Source organism: Taudactylus pleione, unplaced genomic scaffold (assembly GCF_031769625.1).
Source record: "Taudactylus pleione unplaced genomic scaffold, aTauple2 ptg000066l, whole genome shotgun sequence".
Lineage (NCBI taxonomy): Eukaryota > Metazoa > Chordata > Amphibia > Anura > Myobatrachidae > Taudactylus > Taudactylus pleione.
The window spans coordinates 16,490,580-16,505,425 of record NW_028284468.1 but is presented as its reverse complement, the minus strand read 5'-3'; positions in this window follow the sequence as shown (position 1 = coordinate 16,505,425).

The following is a 14,846-nucleotide window of genomic DNA, read 5'->3' as shown; positions in this document are numbered from 1 at the left end:
TGGTTCTGGGCCAGGCGTCATTTTGAACGGTATGTTTCCCTTTTATCCTTTTTTGTGTTTTTAAATGTTTGGATCTAATCCTGTGTCTGTGCCTTTTACTTTTTTTGTTTTGTCAGAATTTGGGGTAGATCTCTGTTTGTCTTTACCTTTTACTGCTGATTTCCCCATACACATATCCAACCTGTCAAAAGTTTAAGTTTTTGGGTGCAATTTTTTGGGTGTCCATTTTTGTGTCCTTTGGTTTTTTGGGTTAAATGTGCTTTTGGTCACAATATTGTCATTTTTGGTTACCTTTGTTTGGCTTGTTTTTTCAGTGGGTTTCATTAATTATGTATTAAGCCCTACACTATTCTAACCCACAGAGGACCAGAGGCGTTTGGCGGACCTAGCCGGGTGCGTCCAAAGGATGCAGGGCCACGTCATCGGGCTGCTGGTGGTCCTTGACCGTATGTCTGGGATCCTGCGTCCCTAATTTATTTTTGTTATTTTAAAATATTTGTATTAATAAAAAATTTAAACTTAGCATTCTGTCTCATTCCTTGTCTCCAAATCTTAGATTGTTTACACTGACATAAGTAGTCTCTTCCAGCAAGTATTTGCAATTAATGTCACTAAGATTGTGTGTTGTAGTTTTTTAGGAAACAGGCACATGAAACAGCTAACAGTAACAATCTGCTTGGGCTTTTTTGGTGTGTGACAATTTATATATTACTACATTTTACATGTTCCTATTTGGGGGGCAACCTGCTTAGGCCGAGATTACAAAGCCTACTGATTGTACAGAATACCTTTTGGTGTTGGTTTTGACCCAGAAAGCATATTTTAATTTAGATCAAATTGCGACATTACAGGATTAACCCTTAAGCAATTTTAACGTGGGTGAACCTGGTTACACTTGCTTGCAATGGTCAATAAAATTTACAAAATTACACTCTCAAAACATTTATTCACAACATAACTAAAAAACCAAAGTGTTGGCTCACAAACAATACACACAGTGATAACAAAAAATACAACCCATCAAACACCATATGAAAAAAGTTAAGAAAAATCAAGAACTGGTTGACGAATGAGCATGCCAACATGATTCCACAAATGTTACATTTCAATATTGGTTCCAGATTATATATATCCAATGTGTCCCCATGAAGGTTTGTTTTGGGTAGCAGGAAGTAGTCATCGTTTGAGTCCCAAAGATTATGAAATCAAACAGAAGATGGGAAACAAAAAAAAAATTAATTAGATGGTCTCCAAAAATCCTTACCACATTGTGTCAAAGAACTTCTTTGGTGCCAATAATTACCTAAAATATCTGGCCACCACATCATCGCGTATGGCCCCCCCACATACTGACCTCCGACCAACCTCGGGGGGGCCATCCTCAGGCAAGGCATCCTCTGGCTGCATTGGGACACCACTCCTTATGGCGATGTTGTGAAATATCCCACACAGGACCACAATTTTCGAAACCATATCCGGCAAATACATGAGCTCGCCACCAGAGCGGTGGAGGTATCTGAATCGGCCTTTTAAAAGGCCGATACAGCGCTCCACCACTTGCCTGGTGGCTGTAAGTGTGGAATTAAAATTACTTTGTGGCCCTGGTGTGGGAGCCAAATAAGGAGTGAGCAGCCAGGGCGTGCAAGGGTAGCCACTGTCTCCTGTGAAAAAGAAGTGACAACAGCAGGATCACTGTGTATCAAGCTTAACATTGTTATGTACTAAAGGTCTCCACTTACCCAGAAGCCACGCATCACCAGCTTGTAGGTTGTTTAATTTGTGCCATATCCCTGATTGCCGGATGACGAATGAGTCATGTGCACTTCCGGGTAATTTTGCATTCAGGGACAGGATCTGGAGGGAGGCATCACATACCACCATTACATTCAGGGAGTGATAGTGTTTGCGGTTGCGAAATATGGCATCCAGCCGTGCTGGAGGCTGAAGTGGTATGTGAGTACCATCCACAACCCCTATGATGTGTGGGAAGCCAGCTATTTGGTAAAAATTTGCCTTGGCCACACTAAGGGCACCCATATCCAAAGGCATTTGAATAAAATGATGGAGGTGCTTGAAAAGGGCCTCCATCACTGCCCTCAGGATCCGGGAAAAGGAGGATTGGGAGATTCCCGCCACTATTCCGTTGTTTGAAACGATCCTGAGGCACAGAAATGTAACACCGCCATAAATTGCGTAAGTGGTGGTATTGCTGTAGGACTGTCAATTTGCCGCTCAAGATCACTCTCTATTAATGAGAGAGTGTCTATGATGATTTGGGGTGGAAGACGGTAGCGTCTTAACACCTCATCATCGGGCATTCCAAAAAGGGTGACACGTGTTCGATATATCTGGGGCCTTGCATGCCTACGATGCCTACGCCTGGGACGAGATTGAGGCTGGTCGGCTTCCGGGAGCATGGCCAGAACAATCCGACCAAGATCAACCTGAAATGGCAAGAATTGAATGTAAGGTTTTTTTGCCCCCCAAAAAATGAAAAATTACTTAGCTTGACAATACAATCCAATGATGTTTACATGCCGGGGTATTGTCATGATTTTCCCAAACTATAAATAAAAACAAACAAACAATGCTACAATTTAGGGTGGCCATTTAGGAATCTAAATTGGGTGCAACACAAAACATAAAAGGAGATAAACACACATTTGGGCAAAGAGCAAAATGACAGTGTGCAGACTACCACAATTTGGGCCCAAAATTATAAAAAAATTGCTAAGGGGAAATCACAACCAATTTCAAGTGCAAAAATAAGCAGATAATAATGCGCTAATTAGTTCGCAAATACAAGTGCAAAAATAAGCAGATAATAATGCGCTAATTAGTTCGCAAATACAAGTCCAAAAATAAGCAGATAATAATGCACTAATTAGTTCGCAAATACAAGTCCAAAAATAAGCAGATAATAATGCGCTAATTAGTTCGCAAATACAAGACAAAAAATACGCAGATAAAAAAGCACTAATTAGTTCGCAAATACAAGACAAAAAATACGCAGATAAAAAAGCGCAAATTAGTTCATACATTTCGGAATCACAAAACCAAAGGTTAAAAGTGTAAGGTCAAACAAAGTTGCATTAAAAAAAACAAGAACATTTAATAAACAAGTGAAAAAATAAACTTACCAATAGAGGATATATAAGTCACTGGATAAAAAGGTCGTTGGGGCAGAGCCAAAAGAAACCTAACAAAGGAGATTTTTTTAAAAATTAACGAGCCAAAATTAACAAAAAGAAGGAGACACAAAGTGAACAAAAGTAAGACGGGCAAAAACTTACCAAAAAAAAACACGACAAAGAAAACAACCACACCAAAAAAAGCGAACGGAAATAAAAACTCCAAAAAGACAAACCAAAAAAAACTCCTAACAACGCCAAATACAAATCCCGCCAACAATCCACTCCGACCAACGTAACCTCCAACAACCAACACCCGCCACCTCGACTCGAGACGCCCCAAGCCATAAATAGTGTTTATTTTCCCGCACAAATTAAGGAGGGATCATAGGAACGCACAATCAATGATGCGGACGAAAAATAAGGACGCATGTATAAATACGTCACGACCCCAAAAAAACGTTCTGGTGTATTTCTTGTTTGGAGTTAAGAAATGGCTACAGACCAGGGAAACAATGGCCAAGAGTCTGCCGGTAAGTATTTCATGCATTTACAAACAAGGATTAATTTGAAACATAATATAGTGAAAGTTTGCAAGCTTAAATTTCTCAACGTTTAAACAAATAGGTGAGGAGGATGACATGGAAGAGGCTGCTGGGCCCAGTATTCCGGCCAAAGCAGGGAAAAAGAAAAGGCAGCCACAATTCACAAGAAAGGAGATGGAGGTTTTGGTTCAGAAGTGTGTGGACATCCTGCCACAGGCAGACAGGAATATGGGTGCAAGCCAGAAGTGGAGAATGTGGGAGGAGATAGCCAGTGCTGTCAATAGGGTGGGTGATTATGTCCGTCTAGCCCGGGATGTCAAACGGCGGTAAGTAAAAACCTAAATTACAAAATAGTATACAGGGCCAAATAATGCAGGAATAATGGCTACTTTTTCACCCACAGATGGGGCGACTTCAAATATCGCTTGAAGCAAAAACTGGCTGACAGGGCTAGGCACGCAAGGGGGACAGGTGGGGGTCCCACCCCTGTGTCATTGGAGTTGAATGATTTGGAAGAGCTGGCACAGGGGTGTGTGCAGGCTGTGGAGGTGTTTGGCGTGTCCAACATGGATACGGACATGCCAGACTTTGCAGCTCCTCATGTTGTCCCAGGTAAATATTGTGATGTAAACAACTCTGAAATGTTATTGTGCCAATATGTAGATTGTAATGTTCCTCTTTTATAATTTTTCTCACAGAGACACAGGCAGATGAGTCTGCTCCAGAGGGGAACCATGGCCGCAGAATTTCTGCTGGCTCTGCAGGGGAGGAACCAGTACATCCGGCTGAGGACCCTGCAGAAGCCAGTCCAGGGCAATCCCCCTCGCAGGCAGTGGCACTCCTCACAGAACTCAATTTTAAATCGGATTTCCATATGGAGATTCTGCAGAGGATGGACACCAGTCTGCTACGGGTGGCTGAGGCCCTGGAGCAAAATGCTGCGGCCAACGTGACCATTGGTCAGGCCCTGGCGGAAAATACCAGGGCCAACATCCGCATCGCCAATGCCCTGGAGCAGCTCGTTCGCCAGCACATGGTGGAGCCGACCTCCCTTCCTGCCGGAACATCAGGATCCTCCACCTCTGGCACAACATCAGCCAATCCTCCAAATGTGCCTAGCCCTGTGCCTAGTCCAGAGGCCACAACATCTGCCTCTGGACAGGCCAGCCCGATGACATCCCGGACCCGGTCTGGCGCCCACCCTCCCCCAGCCAAACGGGGGAAAAAACGTTGACAGCACTGCCTACTTTTCCCACACTCCTTCTGTGCTTGCCCCATATTCCTTTCTGGCCAAAACTTCCCTCTCCTTTCTTGTGAATTGTTTATTTTTTTTTGTTTTAAGTTTCCATACCTTTTATGTTTGGCCAAATTCGAATTTTTATTGGAATAACACTGCCAAAAAAGTTTGGGCCAAAAATGGGCCAGAAAATGTTTTTAGTTTCCAATAAATTTTGAAAAAATGTTCTACATTGTATTCTGACATTATTTTATACATGGTTTACACTTAATCCTGGCCCACAAGGCAAAAACGACCTTCCAAAAAAAAAAAAAAAAAGGGCTCTTTAAGGAACACTTTAAAAATTACATAAGGATGCAAATTCTCCAGACAAAAGCAAAATGGAAAAATACACACAAACATGATGACATTATTGTTACAATAGCACAAAAACCAAATACAAACAAAAAAAAACATACCTACAAATGTACGCTAATTGATTGTGTAATCCTGAAATTAGTAGCTATGATTTCCACCTGCGTACGGTTTTGTGCTAACCAAAAAAACTGTTAGCAAAACACATTACAAGCTGGTTTTCAATTCAAAACTGATTGTTTTTCTAACAAGCCGTGATTAATCGATGAAACATCGTGGAGGGCCGGGACGGAGGAGAAGGCCATCGCCAATGTGGTCGAGTAATCCAGACCCCAAGCTCTGCGAGCAGTTTGAACGGAAAGAGGATCATCCAGTGACGTATGACTTGGTACGAACACATTTGACGTTCGCATCAGAGAATGTATGTACGCCAAAAAAACGCCTCGCCACGTCTGCGTTTTTCCACCCCCATCAACGCCCAAAAACGCCCTGTTCTGTCAATCACATTTGACATGTCACTTCCTGTACGCAATTTGACGAACGAGACAAAAAAAGCTCGCAATATGCCGTACGCACATGCGCAGTGTTACACCGACGAATGCGCGGTTTCTCAACATCGGAACGCAACGAGCGTACTGTTGTTAACGAGTGGCTCTGAATGAGGGACTAAGTCCTGTAATGGCAAGGCCAAAATAGAAAAACCTGGGATCCTCACTCTGCAGTATCCACACATTCCCAAGAAGGTACGGATTTGCTGTTGGTTCTGCGGCAGGGTCATGGTCTGTATGGCCTGGATTCGGTCAGTGGTCAGGTATCGTAACCCCTGGGTTAGGCAATTTCCCAAGTATTTAACCCTGGACTGGAATGGCTGTAGTTTGTTCTTAGCAACCTTGTGTCCTGTTTGCGAGAGATGAAGCAATAAAAGTTTAGTATCATTTAAACATGACATAAACGAATCAGAACACAACAATAAATCGTCCACATATTGTATTAGAACAGATCCATTGGCAGGTTGAAAAGATTGTAAACAGTCATGTAAGGCCTGGGAGAAGAAACTGGGGCTGTCTATGAAACCTTGGTGCAATCGTGTCCATTTGTATTGTACCCCCCTGTGTGTAAATGTCAATAGGTGCTGACAGTCAGGATGGAGACAGAGAATTCAGCAGAACAGAGGTCAATGACCGTAAAATGGGTCGCATTTGATGGGATCTGCATGAGAATGACAGCTGGATTCGGCACTACGGGGAATTGGCTTTCTACTACCTTGTTAACCCCTCTAAGGTCGTGTACCAGCCTATAACCCCTCCCACCACTCTTCTACACAGGAAAGATGGGACTGTTGGCTACACTTGCTGTACGGACTAAAATTCCATTGTAATAACCGCTCAATTATGGAATAAACCCCTATCTCTACCTCCTGTTTTAGCGGGTACTGGGTAATTTTGGGAGCTTGCCTACCGCTTTTTAAATTTACCATTATGGGAGCTACGTTTTCCATCAATCCAGTGTCCTGTCCATCTTTGGTTCAGAGGAACCCCGGTATCTGAGATAGCAGTTGTTCTACTTGAGATGGATTTTTATCTGCAACAGTAGAGTGAAACATTAACCTTTGGGGAGTGTCTAACATATTCCTGACCTCGTGCGCAAATCTCTCTGGGATATCTACAAATATACCATCAGGGGTACAATAAATGACACATCCCATTTTACATAACAAATCCCTTCCCAGTAGGTTAGTACGGGCCGCTGCTGCCAGGAGAAAGGAATGCCTGGTATGCAATGGACCAATAATAACCTCTGCAGATTTGGTTAAAGGATAATGTTGCACTTTACCCGTTACACCCATTGCTGGTACTGTTTCGCTGGTCATCTGTAAGTTAGATGGAGATTTTATCACTGATCTGGTCGCCCCTGTGTCTACAAGAAAAGAATGTTTAGTACCAGCTATGTCAATTAACATTACAGGTTCTTCTCTAACATCCCCAGTTATCCTGACTGGCTGTAGACTACAGGTATGACCTGCCCTCTAGCGTTGACTCTCACTCTCCAATACAGCATTTAAGGCCACAATTGGAGCAGGTGACTGTGGAGAATTCCCTGCATTCTGCATATATCCCTTATGTGGATATCTAGGTACTCCTTGGTTGGGGGGTCCTACCCTCTTCACCTTACAGTTCCTAATTACATGTCCCACTTGGTTGCAGTTAAAACACCTTCGTGAGCGGTGTGGGGGAAAAGGTTGTTGTGTGGGTTGGGCAGTAGAGAAAGATTGTGAGTGTGGGTATGAATTTTGAGGGTAATATGGTGACTGAGGGTAGTATGGGTTTTGTGGCTGTGTGATAAGTGGGGTAGGGCTGTGTTTGTGGCGGTGCAGGATTGGTGAGGGCGTGTAGCTGTGCAGATGCATGTGTATCTGGTGGCTGTGATGGTATATTCATTCCTTCTAGAGCTTGAAATGCTAACAGCCATTAGCTTCTTGCTTTGGGTTTCTCTCTTCTTGAGGATGTTTTTATCGTGCTCAATAGCAGACTCTCTGAGTGTGTCTACAGTAATTCCCCCCCAGCCAGAGAGGTCTGGACTCAGGTCTTTAAGACCATCCATAAGTACCATGATGACCATGTCTCTGTGATGAGTGCTATCTTTAATATCTTCTATCCCAGTGTACTGGGTCATAGCCTGCAGAGCTCTGGTACAGTAATCTTCTGCAGATTCACTCTCTTTTTGTTTTATGGTGAAAATTTTACTCCAGTTAACTACTACCGGGAAATATACACTCAATTGAGTTATTATGTGGGTAATGTTACTTTGGTTATGCTCGTCTGTTAAGGGATCATCTCCCTCCAATACGCAATCCGTGATAAGCTTTTTTGCGTCGGTATCGTGAGCATTACCCAAGTTTTTGGCATTTTGCTGATTCCTTCTTAGGGTCAGGGAAGTCTGTCATTATGGAATTTAGTTCAGCTCTTGTCCAAGGACAATGCATCACTACATCCCTTGTGGGCACCACACCATTTGGATCCGGATTCCCATTGGGAACAGTTATTGTCCAGACGGGATGGAGACCGGCCACACTGCTACCTTTGGCTTTGTTACCTGGCTGGAGATTCAGTCTATTACTGCTACATAAAGTATTAACAACTTCACTACGGGTACAGAGGATGTTAGCACTTCCTGTACTACCACTGACGAGGATGGGGCCACCTTCTGTGCTCATTGTAATGGAACATCTCACATTTGTACGACATGGGAAATGGCAGACATAACAACAGGTTCATCATCCGCATCATAAACATTTTCCTTGTAATTACTCAAGAGAGGGTACAGATTACATGTTTATGAGTTTTTACATCGACTGTACCTTCACCCCCATCCGCATAGGGCGGTGGTGGTGCACGTGAACCACTGACATTACCTTCCGCAACCTCTACCTTGCTGTGCGTGCTATTTCATGGTGCGCACGCAATGCTGTTTAGCGCTGTGTGCGCACTCCCCTGCATCATGCACGCGACGGTGGTTTCCGTCGCGTGCACACCCCTAAGCCACGTATCCCCTTCGTGGTGCCACAGCTTTACACAATCGTTATACTTTATCTTTTTCTAACGAGAGTGCACCATACAGATGCTATCTCGGACATTGTTCAATACCTCCTTATCAAAGATGCCAATTTTGGGAAAGGGTTTCACACTCATTCTCGTCATCTTAAACCATATATCACAGTACATAGTTGCATACGCACCGTACTTAGTATGCATTATATGCCGTGCCGAACCAATCAGCGCTTCCAAGAGCAGCACATCATCTAACATCTCTACCGTTTGCTTGGCTCCCATCTTGGGAAAATAACACTAAACTTTTCAATAGAGATTTAAATCGGTGAAAGAATGTCAAGGCTACTTTCACTTACCTGTGGATGATTTAACAGGCTGCGCCCACACACCTATGGAAGAATAACCAGGCTGCTTCCACGCACCTAAGCCTTTTTGAGTACTTTGCACTGCTAGAATTTAAGCATTCCAATAACACTTATCCTTTTCAGTGATTTTGTCCACCACAACTCAGTTCACAATCACAATATGCCACAACCGTGCGGTTCAATCACAATGCCCAATAACCCTAACTGATCACTGGATGCTACGATTACACTGAGAGTTGATATCTAATACAAACAACAACTACACCTGCTATGTATATAGACTCCGGTATCTACTACCGAACCACTAGGCCGACACCAGGTGCCTAGCCCCTAAGGGTCCTACAATACCCCTAGCTAGGGAATATGTTACCCCTACCAACACACGTTCACTGTTACACACCTTTTCCTGTGCAGAAAAATAAACGTTTTCCCAGATATGGCAGCACCGAATAAGATCTTTAAAACAATGCCATCACACTATCAATATCACAATGCAATCTCAACGGCTTTGTTTAAACACACGGCAGCAATACAGGAAATACGTATACGCTATTGTGTAACAATAATGCGACCGCTACACAAAACGTATTATTACCCTTATGCTATTGTGCGACCTCCCCATTTAACATGAAATTTTATCAACAAAGGAAAACAAACTTTTTCCTTTCTTGTCCCTGGATTCTAATCAGCGCTCCTTGAACTCACACAATAACGGATAGCGGTCTCTCAGCAACAAAGTGGTAACAGGTATGCGAAGGCACAATGCGTTCTTTCCTGCGTATGGCGCCTCCACCCTTTGCTGAGATCGAAAACCGTGTGTTACCGTGTGAATGGCAGTGTGAGCTCACTCTACGAGCCCCGAACTATTGATTCCTAATTATCTATACACCCTAAATGTCTCTATTTAGCGTTACAAGTCGCACAAGAAATAATTGCTTTCCAGACTTTGATTGTGGTTCCAAAGCACAAAAAGATATTATTCACCAAAAAGCATATAGTTACACGCTGTGATCTAAATACAATTAGCGCAAACAGATTATACAATCACAAGTTACAGTCGAATACATATGCATGCGCTCTGGATCCAGATTTCCGGCATCAAAGGTGAAGCCTCCGTCAATAGCAAGAAAATGATGACTAACTAACAGATTCAGTGAGCTTTCATATATACCCTTACAGAGATAGGCAATACAATAGAACTAGTTGGCATAATCCCATTGGTTCTTCTTCCTAGTTCTTCTGTTACGATGCAGTTCATAGGTCAGTTTATATTGTAATAGTTCAGCCTCCAACAGCTTCTTTGTGTCCATTTTCCCACTGAAGAACAAGTCTAAACTGGCTAATTACATTACATTAACAGAGTACATTTCAATGCCTATCTCTCTATGATCCATAATTTGCAGATGCATGTTGCGATTTCCCCGCCGATGGAACCGGAAATCTGCAAATAAACAGTGGTTCAGAATGGCACCAAACACGGTCTGCTTATCATTTACTAAACCTGAGATCTTAAATACAGTCGCTTTATTACATAATTAATAATGAATAAAACATTGGATGTTAACCTTAAATGCTAGGGAACCTTTCCTATGTAAGTGTGCAACGTGTAAGTGTAAGGATATTAAGAAAAGACGCTAGTGTTGTGTGACTACGTGTTTGTGGAGTACACCGTGGTCCGTGTTTTGCACGGTTGTTCATATTAAATGTTTTAGTAAATGTATGTATTTATATATTGAGGACTTTTAACATTGTTCTATTGCGTGGGAATTGCACGACGCTATATAATAGCATCGCCGTATGTACTGATATTGTGGGATTCGCTAAAATGGCGTTGTGCGGCCATTCGCAAAATGGTGTTGTGTTGCCATTCGCAAAATGGCATCGTGCAGATTTGAATTTTAACAGATTCTGTCTCAGCCAATCATCCGGCTTCGACAGAGTCCAGAGCAGAAGTAAGGGAGTCATTGTTTAGGGAATCGGCTTGTTCAGGGCAGGAGAGAGAAAGAGAAAGGATAGGGGAGAGAAGTGAGTTAAGCAGGAAAGAAAAAGAAACTGCCAATAGCCTCAATGTTACGCTTAGTGATGGTGGCCTTTGGAGGTAGATGAGGGGAAGGAGAGAGGGATAGGTTAAAAGAGCAGGTGATGGTCAGAGATGGGGAGTTGGAGTAATCAGAAATATCATAACAGTGAGTGAAGACCAGGTCAAGCGAATGCCCAGTCACATGGGGTGAGGAGGTCAATTGGGAGAGACCAAATGAAGATGTGAGGGTAAGGAGTTTGAAGGCAGAGGATTCTGTGGGGATATCAATTGGAATATTGAAGTCACCTAGGATAATGGAGGGAAGGTTAGAGGAGAGAAAGTGAGGGAGCCAGGAAGCAAAATTGTCAAGGAATTTGGGGGGAGGGCCAGCTACTTGCAGGTGTACTGGTTGGAAGAGGCGTATAGCATGAACCTCAAATGTACAGAAAGTAAGGGATGGTTCAGAGGGTAGGAGTAACCTGGGGATAGAAGGACACCCACACCACAGCAACCTCCGGGCTGAGGGGTGTGAGAGGAGAGGCCCCCAGAGGAGAGAGCTGTAGGGGAAGTGGCGTCAGAGGGTGAAATCCAGGTTTCAGTATTGGCTAGGAGATGCAAGTATTTGGAGATGAAAAGGTCATGTGTGGGAACGAGTTTATTACAGGCCGATTTGGCATTCTAGAGGGCACAGGATAGAGACAATGTTTGTGGGAGAGATGTGAACGACATTATCAGGGTTGCTGTAACGAGAAGGTAATTAATTTGAGTGACCGAGATGAATGTAGTGGAGAGATTGTGCGGGCACCAATGCTTGCAGAGAAGCAAGTACAGTGGAGGAAAAGGTGTCTGCACAATTACAAAAGTTTATTATTGAGCAGAGGAAAAGTGGAGATTTAATGGTGAAGATATTGAATATTAAAGTAAACTATATTAGTAGATGACAGGCTAGGGAAAGAACTAAGGTATGAAGATATTATTTCTAATGCTGGGCATACACTATACAATTATCTGTCAGATATCTGTCCAATCTGGTTGGTTGAAATTAAAACCTACTAATGTATGGGAGCAAATGACAATCGACCATTTGCTCACAAACACTGGAAAACAGACAAAAATGGTTGTTCAGACAAATTGGTTAAAATACACGAATTTAACCAATTTGAATAATTGTTTTTTGTCCGTTTTCCAGTGTTTAAGACCATATGATCAACTGTCATTTACTCCCATACATTACCAAATTTTCATTCCAACCAGCCAGATTGGACAGATATCTGACAGATAACTGTATAGTGTATGCCCAGCATAAGAAACAGAAATTGGCACAGAATACAGTGCGCTTTGAGGTGTTTAAGAAACCAGAGAGCCAGCACAAATATTAGCAAGTACAGTGTTAAGTTTTTATAGTGAGCAAACAGAGGACCTCATTCAGAGCCGCTTGCAAAATGCAAGCGCTCGCTCTGAATGAGGGCGGACGCTTCTTTAAAATCCAGCCTCCAGGTCGCTTGCTAAGCTGTGGGTGTCCACCCATAGCTTTATCGAGTGACCAGGTGATGGTCACGATGGTCGAGACCATCGGGGCTTGCAACGAGACCCTTGGGGTTGGGTCTCGTCTACCGCAAGCCCCAGGTAGCTTCCTGCTCTAACAGAGCAGGAAGCTACCTACTAACATCACTACTGATGTCAGTAGGACCGCCTACAAACGGCATGCGTTCCTTCAGGAACGCCTCCATTTGTCCGGCTAACCCCCCTCCCCGCCTACAAAATGGGGCGAGCTGTCGATCAACATTGACAGCCGCCCCTTTTGTAGTGAGCGCCGGAGCTAGTGAATTTGTCACTCGCTGCAAGGCTAGCGCACGCACACTGCGCGTGCACAGGGCCTCACCATCGACCAGCTTGCGAGCGGGTCTGAATGAAGTCCAGAGTCCAGTGATGAATGTCCAGGTTATGCAGACAGCAGTTGCTTGTAGTGAAGAGATTGTGAACTTTTTCTTGATTATACTTTGTCCAAATGTTCTGGTTTTTAGAATGGTTTGCAGTGTGTTCTCCTTCTGTATAACGCTGAAATTTGTTTAGAAACGTAAAATGCACTTATAAATTATGCACTTATAAATTTTATGCACTTGCAACCTAAAATTAACGTATATATTTATTTAAACCTGCACTCCTAATTATTTTTCTATTTCACGGTCCATAGGGATCCACCTGGATACCATAGGGATATTGTGGTTGGAGAGATCCAGGCACTAAACAGTTAAAGCTTCAGCTTCCAGGATGCCTCTGTTCCTCCTCCATATATACCCCACACCTAGCCTAGACATTCAGTTGTTCGCTCAAAATGGAAAGGGATAGGTAGTATCAATTGGCGCCCCTTCTTTTGGGATCTGGCAATAGGTGTATAGTCAATTTGCAAAGAATTAATATAAATGTAATAAAAAATGAATAAATAACCATACGTCCCTTGTAGGGGTGTAGCTTCTTTTTCCACAGTTCCTTATCTCTGCCTTGAATTCACTCTGGGTGATGGGGAAGAAAAAAAAAAAAAAGAGTAAAATATGTAGTGGGTTTCTTATTTATGAAGACTCATGTTCCTATGACTATTCTATCATAACTGGTCTCCAATATATTCCATATATAAATAACTTTCAATTCTTTCGGTGCTCGATTTTCAATTTCAGATCTAAAAATTAGTAGTGTACCGCAACTCACTAATCAAAAGGTGACTGTGAAGCTTATAAAGGTATCTTTCAATGGCCATACTTCAACTCACTGAATAACGATGAATACAACACATATAAAGGTATTTTTTGGCAAATAAGATGGGCGTACCCTTACGGTGAAATTGGATATACTTACATATATCACGGTTTCTTTTATCCTCCTAGGATGGAGTTCTTCATATTATTTGAAGTCTACAAAGTGATGATTTTAAAAATATTTTTACTTTATTTAACAAAGTATCTACTGTATGTAAAATTGACAAACATAGATTGGCAATAAAAAACAGAGGCTAACAGGCTCAAGGTCTATTCCGCTGTTCCCCCAAGCTACACTCACAATCCGGATCTTGAGTGTAGCAGGAGAAAGTCAGCAGAGTACACCTGTAATCATCGCTATTTCCTATGCAGCAGATGGTACATCTGGGAACTCTTGTGGATTCTCGGGCACAAAGGGTATTTCTGCCAGAGAACAAGATTGCTGTTCTATCATTGCGAATACACAATCCAGGTTTCTGTAAAAATTGATCCTCTCCAGGTGGAAAGGACAGTCTCATCTAATAAGGTCCCAGAGAATCTTTCTTACTCCAGAGGTTCATCACTCCCTCCTGTGGTGGCTAAGAAAGAATTATCTGAACAATGGGCACCGATTCTGGATTCCAAATTGGGTGCATCTCACCACGGACGCCAGTCTTCGCGGATAGGGGGCAGTGAGAGGTCATCACACTTTTCAGGTAAGATGGACAAATCAGGAAAGTCATCTGCCCATAAACATTCTAGAACTGCGAGCAGTATACAAAGCACTTGTCAGGGTACAGGACCTGCTCCAAGGAAGGCCAGTTCAGATCCAGTCCGACAACGCAACTACTATGGCCTACCTCAATCACCAGGGATGAACGAGAAGTTATGCAGCCATGAAGGAAGTTACAAGG